This window comes from Monodelphis domestica, chromosome 4 (genome assembly GCF_027887165.1).
Source record: "Monodelphis domestica isolate mMonDom1 chromosome 4, mMonDom1.pri, whole genome shotgun sequence".
Classification (NCBI taxonomy): domain Eukaryota; kingdom Metazoa; phylum Chordata; class Mammalia; order Didelphimorphia; family Didelphidae; genus Monodelphis; species Monodelphis domestica.
In genome coordinates, this window is record NC_077230.1 from 144,879,475 (window position 1) to 144,898,487 (window position 19,013).

The 19,013-nt window shown below is 37.6% G+C and overlaps 1 protein-coding gene across 6 annotated transcripts in view; it reads right to left on the minus strand.

The window, feature by feature from the left end:
* The window catches only part of GTDC1 (glycosyltransferase like domain containing 1), a 437,921-nt gene extending 422,308 nt beyond the window's left edge, over positions 1–15,613 (minus strand). For 2 of the 6 annotated variants that reach the window (XM_056793819.1, XM_056793817.1), the window contains exon 1: positions 15,383–15,613. The gene's annotated coding sequence lies outside the window, so the exon portion shown is untranslated. The remainder of the gene's footprint in view (positions 1–15,382) is intronic. The other 4 variants (XM_056793816.1, XM_016433619.2, XM_056793818.1 and 1 more) reach the window with 3 other exon arrangements.
* Positions 15,614–19,013: the final 3,400 nt, after the last annotated feature.

Here is a 19,013-nt window from a genome sequence, read left to right on the forward strand (position 1 = left end):
AGGATCGCATCCAGATGGGATGTCGGGGAACAACTTCTTTCCTTTCTTCTTAGAAAACCAGTCACAGGGGGCTGCTGGGTGGCTCAATGGATTGAGAGCCAGGCCTAGAGACAGGAGGTCCTAGGTTCATATCTGGCCTCAGACACTTCCCACTGCCCAGTGACCCTGGGCAGGTCACTTGACCCCCATTGCCTAGCCCTTACCACTCTTCTGCCTTGGACAGAAGGGCCTAAAAATAAATAAATAAATAAAATTTAGAACTTAAAAAAAAAAGAAAATCAGTCACAGGTTTAATTGTGATTTCAAAAATCAATATGAAAGGAAGAAAAAATAAAAGGGCAAAAGTAATAAGCAGCACCTCTTGGCCATTTATACCAAAAATATCAAACTTTAGCTTTTCTTTCCATTTTTGACTCTACTGAACATTTTAGTTGTTGACTTTTAAGCAACAAAATAGTCTCAATATTTATACATGTATTTTATATATAAATGAATATAGATGGATAAACAGATATAGATATGTATATACAGTCACAGATATATGGCTCAGCCATTCCTGATGTCTGACACTGTTTCCAAATCCTCTGCTGCTTGACTGAGCATACAGATAGACAATGTATGAGGCTTAAACCAAATAGAATACTCATTCAGTTCAGAAAATATCTTCAATATTTTGTTTTGTTCTAATTTAGTAGTTTTTTTTTAAATACACAAGATCTATTTCTACATCAAATTCACTCCTAAGATTTTTTTTACATTTTCAATTCAAATTATGATTTCTCCCTAAGCAAAAATAATGGATTCAGCTATGATCAAAAAATTAGTGAGACTCAATCTAATTTGGAATTTGCGATTCAGTTTAAATCAAACCCTTACCCAAAAATATTTGTTATTTTGTTTTTCCTGAAGAGTTAGAAACAAGTATGAGGCCAACAGAAGGATAAGTTGTAAACTGACTAAAAAGAAAATCACAATTTAAAGAATTTTTACAGTGGAAATTTTCATAAGAGAATAATAATCCCTTAATTTATCTGTTTTATAAAGTTATCTGTATTTATTGTATTTTCTTTTAAACATGAGAAACTTATACTTCAGGTTGATAAATAAATCATAAACTTTAGAGTCAGCATAACCAAAGTGCCATTAATAAAAAGGACTGTGTACCCTGAAGACCCCAATATACTGAATAATGAAAATATCTTATGTTCCCAAATTAATGATCAGTGTCACTTCATAATGATTACAAAATATTCATTTTTATTTAATCGTGCAGTCTTTTGGATCACATTTGGACTTGATGCTATATTAATGCTACACTCTGCAAGTTATCCAGAGAACAGGCTGGCCTTCTTTTTTTAATCTCCTTGTCTACTAGTGGATCCAGAGAAAGAACATGTTGCTTACACAGACAAATTCAGTAACAATTTTTAGCTCTTTCTGTACAGCAGATGATTTTCCAGAGATTTGGACCTGCTGCAGATGTCATATCTAAAAATCTTGAATTTTTTGTATCATCTATGTCACCTATAAGACAAAACAGTAACACAAATAAGTAACACAGCACCATCACCATTAGCAACATGACTCCAATAGCAGAAGATGTGCAGAAAGACTAAATGGTCTCATCATCATCAATTAATATTTATAGATTAAAAAGTCCTTTACAGTTTATAAAGTGCTTTACATATGTCACCTGATTTGATCCTCACAGCAATGTCGTAAAAAGTGGGTTTGTGTGGATAGATTTTAGGACTCTCAGTGAGAAAAAAAAAAGGACATTTTTCTTTCATTTGTCTCTAACAAAATTAAGCATTTCTTTCAGTTGTTTTTTTAATGAAATATTATTCAGAGAAGGAACCCATAGGCTTCACAGATATCTTGCCAAAGGAGTTCGGGTCACAAAAGTTGCTTAAAAATCCCTATTCTAGAAGCATTTTCTCAGACGACGGGGTCTCCATATCAACAGTCTCTCAATAGTTAGCATTATGTCCATTCAACAAAGGGCACCAAGCCCAGTGGTTCTCTAAGACTACTCAGCCCAAACCACTGACCAAAGGACAGTTGGAATGAAACCCCTCGGGCTCAATCATTTAACAGCGTCCTCTTTTGTTCGTCCCACAGATCATAGTCACAATTTCAGAACTCTAAAATACAACAAAGGAATATGATGATCAGCTATTACTAACCCTCTGAAACTCCTGAACATGTGATAATGACTCGGAAGGCCCTCCAAGGTAACCTTACATATTAAAACCAATTCAAGTTCCAAATGGGCAGAACTGTTCCTAAAGATACCGGCATCTCTGAATGCCTACCCAGAAACAAATGGCTACTGATATTCCAAATTCAGCCCTGATACTAGAACCAGGAACCTCCTCTTATGGGGCCAAATCTTACTGAGTACATCACAGCATCAGGGATGAAAAGAAATTGTTACTGTATTTCCTAAAGCCAGAGCATAAAAGATTGAACATGCATACAAATAATCTCTTAAACATGAAAGAAATCCAAAGGTAGGCAACACTCTGCATGACATAAACACTATTTTAGAGCCAAACATGCCTGAAAGACCTAAGAAGGAGCACATTCCATACACTTTGCTTCCATTCTGGTATCCAGAAGAAAAAAAGTGGAATCCCCATCAAAATTCCTGGCATTGGCTAATTTACCCTGTAAAGGCAAAACGGAAAGCCAGATCCTCGATCCAGTGATAGCGTTCAGATCTGCTACGCAAAAGATTTCACCCATGAAGGGAAATGGTTCTACATGCTATTTACTCTAGACTCATCTGCTAACAAATTTTTCTGAACCAGGGAAGTCAGATAAGCCCTGGTATGGGAATGCCATTTCTTTTATACATGACTTTTTAAAAAGCTACCTCAACTTCTGAGGTCTCCCAGGACTCTGATCAGCACAGAGATCCAGAAGTGTGGCAGCATGTACTGGGACAAAAGTGGCAGGCTTTAGCATACGCAACATAGTCATACGGTTCAGGAATCCCAATACCAGGTTCCGATGCTCATTCCTTTGAAAATATATAAAAGTAGGCTAAATATTTGATATCTATAAAAAAATTGAAAATCTACTACATACAAGGTACTATAACTAATGCTATGGAGATGCAAAGAAATCTAACACATGATCACTATAATCTAGGATAATGCTTCTCATTTTCCAATCCAAGTTATACTTCTTACAAATCTCCAACTGCCTACTGAACATTTTCAACTGGATATCACATAGAATTTATCTTCCTCTCCAAGCTCTCTCCTCTTCCCAACTACTCTTGTCCTAAAAGCATCACCCTCTTTACGGTCACTCAGAAATGCAACCTAGATGACTTTCTCAACGTTTCTCTCTCATCTCCCTTATTAAATCTATTGCCAAATCCTGTCAATTGTACCTTTATAACATCTCTCCCATATGCTCACTTCTCTCTTCTGACATGGGTCCAGGGACCCATCACCTCATACCTGGACTACTGCAATAACCTGCTGGTTGGTCTCCTGACTCAAATCTCTCCCCACTTCTGCCCATCCTCCACTTCACTGTCAATTTATTCTTTTTGAATACGATAAAATTTTCATTAATTCAGAATTCATATCTTTAGACTCTATGGTAACTTGAGCATATTTAGGCTGAAAATTTCTCTGAGTTATCTATGTTTTAAGTATTTAAAAGGCAATTAACAATGTATGCTAGAGGGGATCTGTTTTTACAGCATAAAATAATATCCCAAAATAACTTTAACATGGTTTGTTACCAAATCAAAGACTAATTTCAAATAAGTACTACATCTTCTTTGAAACATCCCAGTCAAGGTAGATCTCTTTTTAGAAACACATTAAGAATTTGGTCATTAACTTGAAAGAAATAAAACATAATAAAAATTTCCCAATATTCCTTATGAAAAGTTCAAATGATAAATAAACTTTTCAGAAGGTTGAGATATAGATATAACTAGGTGAAAGCAATTTGACTGATATTAAATGTCAAAAAAAATTTTTTAAGTATCTGAATCTAAATATATACTAAAATAAAAAACTTATTTATCAATTCCTGGTACCACTTTCTCTGGCTTTTTTATCTATATAACGAAAGACACATTCATGTGATATGTCTTTGGTTATATACAGCTAGATATAATGGTGAACAGGAAGATGACCTGAAATCAAATCCAGTCTTCAATATTTCTTAGCTGTATGATTGTGAGCAAGTCATTTAATGTTTGCCTTCGTTTCTTTATCTATAAAATGAAGATAACACCTATTAAAGGTTGTTGTGAGGACTAAAGGAGATAATCATAAAGTGCTTAGAACTGTGCCCAGAACATACTAAGCACTGTTAACCATAATATGAGCACTGAAACATGCAAAGATTATGTATAACATGCTAAAAAGAAATGTTAAACAGGATCAGACTACTTAAATGGGAGTAAAGAAGAGAAAGAAATGGTTTGTACAAAGGTCTGGTACAGTGTAACCATTTAATAAAGTTATTTGTTGACTGACTGAATCACTGTTTGGAAGGAGTTTTGACTATCAAGATTTTGATTACTTTTTACTCTTAAAAATACATGGGGGCAGCTGGGTAGCTCAGTGGATTGAGAGCTAGCCCTAGAGACGGGAGGTCCTAGGTTCAAATCTGGCCTCAGACACTTCCCAGCTGTGTGACCCTGGGCAAGTCACTTGACCCCCATTGCCTACCCTTACCACTCTTCTGCCTTGGAGCCAATACACAGTATTGACTCCAAGATGGAAGGTAAGGGTTTAAAAAAAATAAAAAAAAAATACATATCTTACTACCTGTGTGACCTTACTACCTAAGTGACTGGGCAAGTCACTTAATTATATTGGTCTCAGTTTTCCCATCTGTAAAATGAATGGGGAAGCAAATAGCAAACCAATCCAGTATCTTTTCCAAGAAAACCCCAACTGGGCTCACAAGTTTGACATGACTGAAAATGAATGAATACACTGAACACACATGCCCTAAGGAGATCAATGTATGAATCATTCAGTAACTTTATAGATCAAGAATTAGCACTGTGAAACTCACCAAGAAGAAAACTGTGGCATAGGGCTGACTAAAAATGGATTTTTTTTTACTTCCTAATGCAAATAACCTTAAGTAATTTAATTGTGATTTAAGATTTCAGAAGGTGGATTGTAGTCAATATAAAGCAGAGTTAAACTATAATAATATAAATTATAAATATCACCATCAACACAGCATTACTCAGACAAGGTCGTCCTGTTTTAAATAAAAGGGGAAAAAAAGAAGTGGGGGAGAAAAATGTTGTTAGAGAAGGACAGGATATCAGAAAATTTCCAAAATAAGAATTAGCCAAAGGTTACAAAACTCAGTTAATAACAAAAGCTCATTTTTATAACACTTTAAAGCTTGCAAAGTGCTTTACGTATAACATCTATAACCCAACCTGGAAAAACTCCATTAATCATGTGAGCACACTTCACCTTCCTATTCCTTCTGCAAACCTTCACTTTCCATCAACCTGAGCATTACTTGAAACTCCTCCAAGTTGGGGTATTAGTTTACAGTAAGGACCATCTACTAGATAACTGATGTATCCTGTACTGCCAGGGCCAAATTACTAGAAATTATGAATCTCTTTGAGTGGTAGCATGTATTCAAGTTCACACTATTCGACATAATAATTATGTAAAACATGGTCCCTAGTTCTAGCCCAATAGAAATATTCTAAGGAAATTTAAATAATGTAGCCACTTCAAGAGATTCATCATTTCTACTAATCTGGATCTAGTTCTAGTATGTTTGAAGCACAACATAATTTTTTTTATTTTATTTTTAATTTTATTTAATCAATTTAGAACATTATTCCTTGGTTACAAGAATCATATTCTGTTCCTCCCGCCCCTCCCCCCACCCCTCCCATAGCCAACTTGCAATTTCAATGGGTATTACATATGTCCCTGATCAGAACCTATTTCCATGTTGTTGATGTTCGCACTGGGATATTGCTTTAGAGTCTATATCCCCAATCATATCCCCTCGACCCATGTAATCAAGCAGTTGTTTTTCTTCCATGTTTCTACTCCCACAGTTCTTTCTATGAATGTGGATAGTGCTCTTTCTCACAGATCCCTCCGAGTTGTTTGGATCACTGCTTTGCCACTAATGGAGAAGTCCATCACCTTCGATTGTACCACAGTGTATCAGTCTCTGTGTACAATGGTTTCCTGGTTCTGCTCCTTTCACTCTGCATCACTTCCTGGAGGTTGTTCCAGTCTCCATGGAATGCCCCCACTTTATTATTCCTTTTAACACAATAGTATTCCATCACCAACATATACCTCAATTTGTTCAGCCATTCCCCAATTGAAGGGCATCCCCTCATTTTCCAATTTTTGGCCACCACAAAGAGCGCAGCTATGAATATTCGTGTATGGGTCTTTTTCCTTATTATCTCTTTGGGGTACAAACCCAGCAGTGCTATGGCTGGATCAAAGGTCAGGCAGTCTTTTAGCACCCTTTGGGCATAGTTCCAAATTGCCCTCCAGAATGGTTGGATCAATTCACAACTCCACCAGCAATGCATTAATGTCCCCACTTTGCCACATCCCTTCCAGCATTCATTACTTTCCTATAACAACATAAATTTAGCTGCAGCTATGTCACTTTTTGTTAATGCAACATATCTTTATCCGTGTGACTTGTAATTGAAGCTCAAGTAAAAATGGCCCTGCATTTATTGGATGAAGAAGATATGTTTGAGAGATCTTCAAGCACATAAATAGGTGTTACATGAAAGAGATATGCACTCATAATAGAAATAAAAAGTAAAAGATTCAGAGTGGCTTGATGGAAGGGAAAATTTTGTAGCAATTTAGAACAATCAAAAACTGGAATAGGTTGTCTCCAGGAAAATGCATCTTCCCTAACTAGAAGTTACTATAATGATATAAATTACAAATATCATCATTAACACAAATATCACATATCTACTTAATAAAGTTACTTGTTGACTGACTGAATTCTGTTTGGAAGGGTCTTTGCTAAGATTTTGATGATTTTTTTTTTTACTTTTAATATACATGTCTTATATTTACTAGCTTTGTGACCTTGGACAAGTCTCTTAAGCCCATTTGCCTCAGTTTTTTCATCTGTAAAATGAGCTAGAGAAACAAATGGCAAACCACTCAGGTAACTTTTCTTATTACAGAAATAGAGGTTAATCTACTAATCCAGAATATCAAGAAGGGTATTGTCACAAATCAGATGGTTTCTTCTAACTCAAATTCTCCATTTGTGAGTGAAAATATACTTGTACCAAGAGCAATCACATGATTAACAGGAAAGGTAACAAAATGGAACCCAAGTGTATTACCACCTAAAAGATCAACTGCATACATCATAGAATACAATGGCCTGGATCTCTTCTTTCAGAAAGGGGTGGGGAGAGAACTAAGGGTAGGAAGAGAAAAAAAAGACAGATAAAAGGAGGGGGGAGATAAGAGAAAGATTGCAATCTGATAGCAAAGGCTAAACAAGGCCCTTAAAAATCAGAAATGAGGTCATGTCCCTTGACATGCATCATTTACATTAAAGACTCCCTCACTTATCTGAATTAATTTCATGTACCTCATTTCATTCAGCTAATTGAAATTTTGCTTTTAGAGTTGAGTAGTGTTTACTTCCACACAATTAGTAAACTGTCCATTTAAAGGAGGATAAAAGGGCCACTTCTCAAAATGTCCTTCCACTAAAGTATAGGACTCTATGTTTCACAGAAATTTTAGTTGTAAAATACTTGAAAAAAAATCATTATGAGAAAGTTTAAAAGAAAGGTTGCAAAGATTCTTTATAATACCTAGTGTTTTCATTACTTGGCAATTTTGGTGTTCAATACATGGCTACTGTTCTGAAACCAAATTAAAAGAAAAAGCCACTAAAGAGTTTGATGACTTCCTTCAATTCAATAACTAGAATCCTATTGGTAAAACACAAAACAAAACAAAGGGGGTCTCTTCTTTTTATGAGCAAGCATTTAAGTGCTTTTAATGAGAATTTACTCTTTAGTATATAATTACTAATGAACAAATATAGGGCCATTAAATTCAATCCTTTATAGTGCCATAAAACTTTTAAGTGTAAGAAATATAAAATAATGCATACATATTAATCACATAGTAGAGAAAAATTGAAGAGATACAGTCTTGAAGTCTGAAGGAAAGTAAAATTTAAAAAGTTCTCCATCTCTTTTTCTACATTAACAAATGAAACACAAATGCTTTTGTCAAATGACTGGTGAATCTCTGTTTAAACATATGGTCTGTTCAGGCAAAAATTCTCTACCACAGTCCAATAACAATGAAAAAAAATCTAATTTTTTTCATAATCTGAAGCCTAAATTTTTACATCATATTTTTTTTCCTTTTTTGGCTAAATTTTGTCTAAATTATATTCTGACTTGTCTACTAATATGTGTGTGTGTGTGTGTGTGTGTGTATATGTATGTGAGTAGGTAAAAGCAAAATTATAACTAGCTATATATACACACATATATATCTGCACATACCAATAAGTATTAATAACTGATATCTACAAAATTAAAAGAGGATAGAAGACTAGAACTATTTCTAAAGCATGCAAGGTAATATATTTAAAATCCTTCAATTACCACTGAACTAAGTGAATAGCACTGATTAAGAATCACCAACTGGTGGTCTGAAGTCTCCTCTATATTAAAAATGCAGGTATTTTAATTTAGTGATAAAGTTTGCATTAGAAAATCAAAAGGAATAAATATAGTCTGATCATGAGGTTCCTTTTGGATTATTCAATATAGCACTGCATAGATTACAAAACAGAATTTCCACTAACTTGGTTAACCCAACCTGGTGGTATTTCTTTGGATTTGCAAAAACTATTGGATAATGGGCGTGGTAGTGGTACTTTCAAAGAGAAATTCTAGAAAACTTTCCTCAATTAAAAACAAATATAAACAAAGGATCCAGGCTGAACAGTTGAGAAAAGAAGAGGGGAAAAAAATTCCTTAAAGAAGCTGAAAAGGCTTTTTTAGAAGCCCTCACTTATATAACAGTGGTTTCTGGTTAAAGAAAACCAACATTCAGCATGGCAGATCAAATGTTAGTAATAAAACTAAAAAGGAAACAATGCTTTTCCAACAGTTTTTTACTTACATTAAAAACAAATGAGGATATTTCATTACTGTAAACATACTTCTATCAGAATTTTTACCTTTCTCTGTCTTTGCTGTGAGCTTCTCATCTCCTGAGACTCTTCTTCTACCCCCTTATTATTATCCTCCTGACATAGACTTTGCCTGATGATGTCACCCACTCCCATGGCTTCCAATATTATCTCCATGCAAGTGACTCCTAGATCTATCTAACGTCAGCCTCCTAGGTTTCTTCAGAACTCTAGGCTCACATTTCCAGATGCTTGCTTCATGTCTGCATCCCTATCAATAGTTCAAGATGACCTTGTCCAAAACCATCATTTTCCCCACTCCCAAAGGCTAACCTTTTCCAGCAAAAACACCAGTTTCTCTATTTCTATCTCATTCACCACTATTCTCTCAGGCACCAATTTCATAACCTCAAATTCATATTACGCTTCTCTTACTTATTTTCTATATCCAGTTGCTAAATCCTGCCTACCTTTGCACTCTCATCTATCTCTTCCTTTTTACTCCTCTTGCAACCTAGTTCCCCCTTTTTCACCTACATTCTGAAAGAAGCCTCCTAACCAATGTGCCTGACCCCATGTTTCTCCCCTCTTAACTCCATCCTTCAAATTGCTGCCTGAGTAACCTTTAAAATGAAGCATTCTGATCACATCAATCTTCTACCAAAAATTTTCTATATTATAGATTGCCAACTCTACCATTTGAGGCTCTCTGCCATTGATCATTCAGCCTTGCTTCATACTCTTTCCCTTCATTCATTCATTAGACATTATTTTCTATACTTATACTACTTTCTATGTGACTTCATTCAGTATTACTTACTATACATACAGCTTACAATGTAAATAGAGCACTGTGCTAAAGACGCAGGGGTAAAACAAAGCTTAAAAATAAGGCAAATTCTTCTCAATTCGATAAGCATTTATTAAGCACATATGCCAGAATGATGCTAGAGATCCAAAAATAAAATGAAAAAGTGCCTGAGTTTACATTATATGAGAAAAAATAAAAATATTCTATAAATTTGCTTGATTGGTAAAACCAAAATATATAAAAAGTAATTATCAAGATTGTCTAATATGGCAATTGGTTTGTGATCAAAGGAAGAAGGGTTCTAGAGAACACAACAGAGGGATAAGGCTATGGATGAGTATGAGAAAATAGTGAGCAAGGTGGACAGAAAAGGGAATTTCACTACAGCCAGTCTCCAACTTATTCTAAGTGGATCCAATAGGGGATGATATGATTACTCCCTGCATAGTTGCAAGGGTAAGGTTGATTTGATTATTGATCCCTTAAATTGGATTCTCAATCACTGAGATTAAATTGACTACCAATGCCTCAGGTAAGGGTGGGAGTGGGAGGGAAATGCACCAGAAATGGCAGAGCATTTGTCTAGTTTCAAATCCTGCCTGCTAGTCAGTGGGGTAAGTCACAAGCATAAACAGAATAGGGAAGGAAGATACATTATTAAGTATGTACTATGTACAGGATACTGTTCAAAATGTTTTACAAGTATCTCAAATAAACAATATTACAAGTACCTTAAAAAGTTATAAAATGTGAAGCTCTAAAGGGAAGATTATTACCAAACAAGTTTTGGTGAAAGAAAATCTCATGAAGGAGATGATACTTATGTTAAGTTTTAAAGAATGCATAAGAATTTAGCATATTTTTAATTTTGAATTTAACATGTAAAAAGAAGGAAGGCCTTTCATGCACAAAGATGGGTTTGGTAATCATTTCTACAAACAAGTTAGTTGAGGATGTAGGAATTCATGATACTGACAAGGAACAGGGCAAAAAGGTGAAAAGAACTCGATCTTATAAAACAGCAACACTTAAAAAAGTTGAGAGGAGGATAAGGAACCAGTAAAAAAGAAAGGAAGAGAGGTGATTAGAGAGGTTAAGTAGCAAGGTGAGGTCTTTGACATTAAAGTTTTAATTGAAAAAATATAAAGCTTGGTTAAGAGTATCCACAGCCAAAGAAAGGGTAAGAAGGGCGGGGACCTGGTGCAATAGAAAGGGTTGTGGGAGGTGTTAAGGGTGAGGGGAGGAGAATCTGGGTTTGAATTCTAACTCTGCCACTTACTACTTGTACAACCTCTCTGGCTTCTAGTTACCTCATTTGTAAAATGAGGAGATTGGCTCAGAACAGTGGGTGCCAAAGTCAAATGAAATGAGGCCACCAATTCTTTCCAAGTGAAGTAAAAGGCTGTATGATTTACTTGAAGTGTGAAGGGTAGGGATGAATCCATAAGTATAAAAAGGAAGATTTGGAAATAGACACTCAAGTCGAATTTGACCACCTTCACACTTTTTTTCCTGTGCTTCATTTTACTGCACTTCAAAAATATTGTGTTTTTTACAAAATTCAAAGTTTCAAGTAAATCTGTCTATTGGTGCCATTTTCCCAACAGCATGTGTTCACACCATGTCTCTATGTCACACTTTGGTAATTTTCACAATATTTCACATTTTTATTCACTATTATTATATCTGTTAGGGCAATCTGTGATCAGTGGTCTTTTATGTTATCATTATTGTTTGGAGGCCCTAAAAACTGCAGCCATAATAAGGCAGCAAACTTAATTGATAAATGTTATGTGTGTTCTGATTGTTCCAGGAACTAGCCATTTTCCACCTCTCTCCCCTTCTCCTCAGGGCTCCCTATTCCCTGAGACACAATATTGAAATTAGGTCAGTTAATAATCCTACCACGCCCTCAGAGTGTCCAAGTGAAAGGAAAAGTCAATCCATGAAGCAAACTTCAAGTGGTCTCATTTTCTGAAATTGCCAAGGCTACCCCAACCTTCAGCAACAACTACCCTGATCAATCAGCAGCCATCAACATTGAGGCAAGACCCTCTACCAGCAAAGAGTACACCTTGCTGAAGGCTCAAATGATAGTTAACATTTTTTAACATTAAAGTATCTTTTAATTAAGGTATGTACAGTTTTTTTTTCAGACATAATACTAATTCACACTTAATAGACTGTAGTGGAGTCCAAACATAATTTTTACATGCACTGAAAAACCAAAACAACTTCATGTGACTAGTTTGATTATGGTGGTCTGGAACCAACCCTACCATATCTCCAAGGTACACCTGTACTCTTCATCCCTCATTTCTCTCTCCTCATCTTCCCTTTAGCTCCATACCCCTCTTCACACCCCAAGTCAGGAATGGTTTCTCCAACTCCAGCTGTTGAAATTGTTCAGCACTGTCAAGGTCCAATTCAGGAACTATCATCACTATTATAGACTTCCAAATAAAAGTTTTTTCTCTTTCTAAATTTCTTATAGCATATTTCCAAGACATCTATTTTGTATTTAGTAATCAGTGGCCAATACCAATTATTTAAATAACTACCTTCCTTATCCTTCTATAAGACTATAAACTCCTTGACATGGACTGCTGTACATCCTAATGAATTCTAGTCATTAGAACTGAACTATCCTTGAAATCAATCAACTAATCAACACCTATTAAGCATATACTATGTGATAGGTGCTGTACTTTGAAGACTCTTTCATGGCATAAAATAACTATTTCTGAATCAAAAATGTAAATAAAAGTATTTGAAGAAGTCAAAAATACCCCATATTACAACTTAAAATAGCATGTTGCCACTGAAAAGGCAAAGATATGTTTAATTTGGCAGAGTATAAACATTTCCAAAATACAAACTGTTTATACTTGGATCTGTGGCATCAACTAGGTTCAAATAATAAGCAGAAACTACATTTACAAAGTAGAAATAAAATTGGAGATGTGTAGTATAACTGGTTGATTTAACGTGTGCTGTTAATCAAACCAGATAATTCAGTCAAAATATTCAATTTCTGGTTTAACTATCAATCCATTTCTAATTAATACCCTAATCAAGTCAAACAGATATAGATAACAGCCAGGTTCCTGCCAATATATCTGGGTAGCTTTAACTATTCTGGACCAGTTTCCTCTTGGATACAATGAGCAGGTTGAACTGAATAATCTCTACATTCCCAATGGCACCAAAAAGTCTATGGTTCTACTACAAGATAAATTATGTGCTTAGATTTCAAGGTGGTAGTAAAGAAGTTGTCTTGAATTATTTCTCAGATTGGTAGTACTACAGATAAAAATGTTCTACTTTATCTAATATAGTTTTTAGCTTACCTATTTGTCTGCTTTCTAGTTTATTAAAAGAATTTTATGATTCAAGTTCTATTCCTCCACTTTCAGTAGTAAAACAGATTTATTAAGTATAAGACCTTAAGCAAAATGTATTTTTAAAGGGGATAAGGAGGAGGGAGTGAGACCTGAGGAGAATCTATTCTACTTCAGGCCTAAGATGCTCTAATTAAAATTCAATATTGCACTTGGCATGTGGATTCCTACATGAAACTCCTGTCATGGTTAAGGCTTAAGGTTAAACAGGTTAATAGAGTCCAATAAAATGGCTCTATTGAATTATACTGAACCACTTTTCAACATAAAGCTGCAATCTGCAGCTCCTTTACCTGACCACTGTGCTAAACTTTAAAATCAAATTAATGGATGGCACCAAATAACTAAGAGGAGTTAGGGGGTTGGAAGTTGAATACAGGAATCCATCCCAGGATTGAAAACTACCACAAATTGGAGTTTTCATTTCCAAACTGTGATGTAGAAGGGGAAAGGCACTAAGTCCACATTTTGAGCTAGTGACTCTCTCAAGGCTGTGAGCTTAGGAATTATCTTAAATTAAACAAGACCTGTTCTGCAATTCTCCAAGAACCGTAATGCTTCATTTATTAGGGGAAAAACTACTTCACGTTGGATAGTTAGGTAAATACTTTATTAGCTCACCCTCCCTCTTGCATTCATTATTGGATTTATCTGTGTGCAGCACTTGAAACGACATTTTTTTTTAAACAAAACGAAAAACAAAATAAAAAGCACACTGCTCACTGAAGCTGTTCCCTGATCTCTAATCAAAATAAAGTGATGGCCTCACAATGAGACGTTCGCAAAATCTTTTGAATTCTGGAGAGAGGAGGGCAGGTGGAGTAGAGAATCAGTGAAATTACAGCGAGGAGCTTCAAGTCGCCAGTCAATTGATTGGGCGGCACATGTTTCCTGGTGTGTAACTGCAAGAATCTCCAAGAGTTGGGAGAGAACGTATCTTTGGGGAGACAGACTGTCTGGCAAAGAAGCGCCCCTCCTTTTAAAACTCATTGGCTCTGGGTTTTCTTCCAACCTGCCTCGAAGAAAAAAAAACAAAACAAAAAACCGCCATTCCGGTCCCCACCCCACCCATCACCAGCCCCTCGGGCCAGGCCATCAGGGCACTTTGGTTTGAGTGGGCGGCCCAAACACGAGCACACCTTCCCATCCAGGTCCCCAATGCTCTACTCCGGGTCTATTTCAACCTTGTAGTAGTCAGAGTAGTCAGAGCAGCGCTACAATTTCAATAGTGGCTACCCCTACCTCCTATGTCTGTTTCAATAGAGGCTGCGGAAGCTCCCGCGACAATTTCAATAGAGGAGCTGCCGGAGCTCAACTGCAGAAGCTCCCGAATCTACTAGAACCACGCGAATGTCAAAGAGGCCGGGAGAGTGAGAGTGGGGGTAGGGGTGCAAGAGGTGGGGGTGAGGAGGGAAAGAGCCCGGCGGAGGCTGGAGGCTGGGCTGGCAGCAGCGCACCGCCGTCGGGCTTTAAACCAGGGGAAGTGCGTGTGTCGAAAAGGACGGAGGAAGAGGGACATTTAAAACCGAAACAAAAAAAAAAAATTTTTTAAGTTGCAAATAGATATTTATGAAAGAGAAAACAAATTCGCCAGGGGCGGGGGAGGAGAGGTTAAAATGCAAACCTTTTTTTTCCTCCTCCCTGAATGGAGAAGGTGGGGGGTGCAGCAAGTTGCAGGGGGGCCCACGCGGCACCTCCCACCCCAACTCTCTGCACCTGGGATTAGTGGCGCACAGCCCCAGCTCCGCCTCCCCCTCCCCTTCACTACAACCCCCCCCCCCCATGGCGCGCCCCTCTCGGGGAGCTCCAAACTGCGCGCCCCGCCACGCTCCCGTGGGGAGGGGAAGGTGGGAGGGAGAGGGGGGAGGAGGGGCAGATCCTCCTTCGTTCCCTCCCCCGCTCGTCGCCAGCCCTGATCCCGGCGCGCACGCACTGCCCCGCGCAGCTTCCCCCCACCAGCCCGGAGCCTACTCACCTCCTCCTCCTTCTCCTCCTCCTCCTCCTCCTCTCTCCCTCCTGACCACCGGCCGCGGCCCAGCAAGGCGACGCGCCGACGCCGAGGCTCCCCCCTCCCCTCCTAGCTACTCCCCCCCCCCCCATTGCCCGCGCCGCAGCCTCCTGGCACGTACGGAAGAGGCTCCGCCTCTCCTCCCTCCAGCCTAGCTCCGGCCCGGCCCCTCCTCTCTTCTTTCCTCTCTTCTTTCCTCTCTCGTCTCCCCGCCCGCCTCTTACCTCTCTCCCTAGCGGGCTGCCTCGGTCACCCCCGCCTCTGCCTGTTGACCTCCCTCCCACTCACCTTCCTAACTTCCTCAGCTGCTCTCCCCACTGCTTCTTTCCATCCAACTCAACCTTTTTTCCTTTCTCACACCCACTCGGCCCTCAGACCTCTCTGGTCTCCCGGGTTTCCTCCGAAGAGCCCCCGCCTCACTCTTCTCTCTCACTTTTCCTCTTCTTGTCCTCTCCAGGTTTTTCCTTCTCTCCCTCCACTCCTCCCAATCTCCTTCTAGGTTGGCTTTCCAATTGTTCCATAAAAAATCTCCTCTTAATCACTCCCTTCGGAATAATCCCAAAGCTTTCCTCCCCACCTCCTCCAGGTCCACTACTGACAGTTTTGTTTTAACCTGCCAAACATAAATTCTCCCAGGCCCCTCTCTTCTGACTACTTCTTCCTGGCCCTGTTCACTCCTCTCTTGTCCTCATTTTTCTTTTTTGTTTGTTTTCAGTCCAGGTACCTCTTTTTTGACCCTTAGATTTACATCTTTTTCATAGCCTTTTTGTGGTTTGCCTACTGGTTAGTAGCAATCGAGCCCCCCATCAGGGGCCATTTTGTTATTCAACTGATGTCTTTACTAATTTTAGGGAGGATGTTTTCCTTTCCCCAAGAAAGAATCTTGACAACATCCTTGTGGAATAAATTAGGAAGGGTTATCCCCATTTCCCAAATGAAAAGTGATTATATGTGATTATATATTATATTATATATGTGTGATATATAAAGTGAAAATGTAATTAAAAGATTCAGTATTGAACCTTTGAAATGGTTTAGTAGATACTAGTACAGTGCTATAATTTTGCAGATGATAAAATAAAAAGCTGAAAAAAAAGGATGAGAAGTCTGGCTAAAAGTGTTGAAACTTGAAAGTGGATTAAATTAAATAGATAATTGATGGTCTTGAATAGATAGACAAATGATTGATAGATATCTAACATCTAAACTAACCCAACAAAATGACACCAAATAAGGGGGAGAAAAAATTATTTAATAAATCTATAACCACTCAAAACCCATATATGTGTATGTGTCAGTGTTTGTATATATGTACAATTTCAAAAACCAGTTCTAACTCTAAATAAATCAAGCTCTCTTCACTATATCTTGCAAATCAATAGCAGTACTAGAACGGATGATCTTTTGATTCATAGCCTATTTCTTTTTCTTCTCTTTACTTACTGTGGTGGTGAACCCATGGCACACTATTTTTTTTTTCAAACCCTTACCTTCAGTCTTGGAATCTTGCTTTTGCAAAAGGGCTAGGCAGTTGGGGTTAAGTGACTTTCCCAGAGTCACATAGTCTAATTGGAACCCAGGACCTCCGCATCTGCAGGACTGGATCTCTCTCCACTGAATCACCTAACTGCTTCTGTCAGTATGCTTTTGGAATTTTCATAACATGGAAGTTTATGTTACTTCTTAAGCTGAATTTCACTGATTTTTTTCTGTCAATTTTGAATGCATAAAACTCAGGATATCGTATTCCCTTTCCTCTATAGGCCTCAGTTTTTTCATCTGTAAAGTGAGATGTGTAAGGGTTCTTTCCAGTTCATTAATGTGATGTTGAGGGAGGGCCTAGGTAAAAGCAAAGATAAATTAATTTTGTCCCTGTCCTTGAGGAACAGTAGAGAAGTAAGACAGGCACATGATTAATATGATACAAATAAATGAGTATGGAAGAATGCAGAGTGCTATGTGATCCCTTCTTGCTGAGGAAAAGAAGAGGGACCAGGAAAATTCTTCACAGAGGAGGCAGCATTTGAGCTCAGCTGGCTTTGAAGGAGGACTACAGGATATCTAGTTGGTTGCCTTGAAGGTCATGCTTAGGAATTTAGACTTGGTCAGATGGACAAAAGAAAATAAAGTTTCTGAATCAGGTGAGTGACAGGATGAAAAAGCATTTGTTTCAGAAAGGCAAAGAGGAAAGTGATGTGGAGATGGAGTTGGAAAAGGGAGATCCTAGTAACAAGGACACTGTCCCCTGGGTATGAGGTTCCAAAGGACCTGGATAGGATGGAGGCAAAAAACCTGAAAGGAAGGGGATGAATTGAGACATATTGTGAGAGAATAAGGAATGCATTGAATAAAGGATTAAAGTATATCAAGGAGATAAAACTGACTCCAAATTTTGACACAACAGATGGACCTAACTACACAGTCATAAAATTTTTTTAAGTTGGAAGAAATTTTAGAGATCATTTACAAATAAGAAAATAGGCCCAGAGCAGATAAGGAGCTTGGCCATGATTGGGCATCTAATTAGTGGCAAAGATTGATCTAGACTCCAGGCATTTTGACTCCTGGTCCAATGTTCTTTCCCCTACATCATTTTTCTTTTACTACACAATGTCATATTTTTTTTAGAAGCTTAACCTGAAGTGGAACAACATCTTAATTACCCCTTCCACAGTAAATTGTAATGAGGTCACTTAAAAGAAAACAGGGCAGGGGCGGTTGGGAATCTCCCTTTACTCCTATATGTTCTCGACTCATTTTTCATTCTCATCCCAACCCTGATGATATTAAGACACATTGGTCATGTTATCTAAATCAAAAGTTTATTGAGCGCTTGCTGTGAAAGACAGAACTAGAAGACATCTAGTTAGGAAGATAAAGCTGCTTTAATACAGTTGAAACAAGTAATAATATGACAAGTTACATGTTAAATGTTGAAGTTCAGTATTTAGAAATTGGTGAATGAGTGAAAGAGACCCATAAAGACAAGGATGGAACAGGTGAGATCAATGAAAAATAGCTAAGATTTGCAGGCACAGAATGGAAAATTGAAGCCAGAGAGAAACCACATGAGTAAAATTGGAGAGATGGGAGCAAGTACAAAGCAAAGACAAGATGAACCTAATTAGACAAACCCAACAGTCTGCTTACTGCAGAGTATTGAGAGATGAAGTTGTATTAGTGAAATGGAAACAGATTCTAAAAGCCAAGTAAAGAATATTCTGGAACCATATACCTTTGACCCAGCAATACCACTACTAGGTCTCTAAGCCAAAGAGATCAAAGATAGGGGAAAAGGGCCTCTTTGAACAAGACTTAAAAAGAAATGATGCAAAGTGAAGGGAGCAGAACCAGAAAAACACTGTATGCAGTAATAATAGCATGTGATGATTAACTGTGAATAACTTAATTATTATCAACCTGCAAAGAGCTGGGACAACACCAAGGGACTCCTGACAAAAAGGCTCTCCATGCCAGAGAAGGAACTGACAAGAGTCTGAATTGAGCACACCATTCTTTACTTTATTTTCTCCATGAATTTTTCTCTCATGTAAGCGATATGTTTCTTCTTTCACAACATGATAAACATAGAAATATG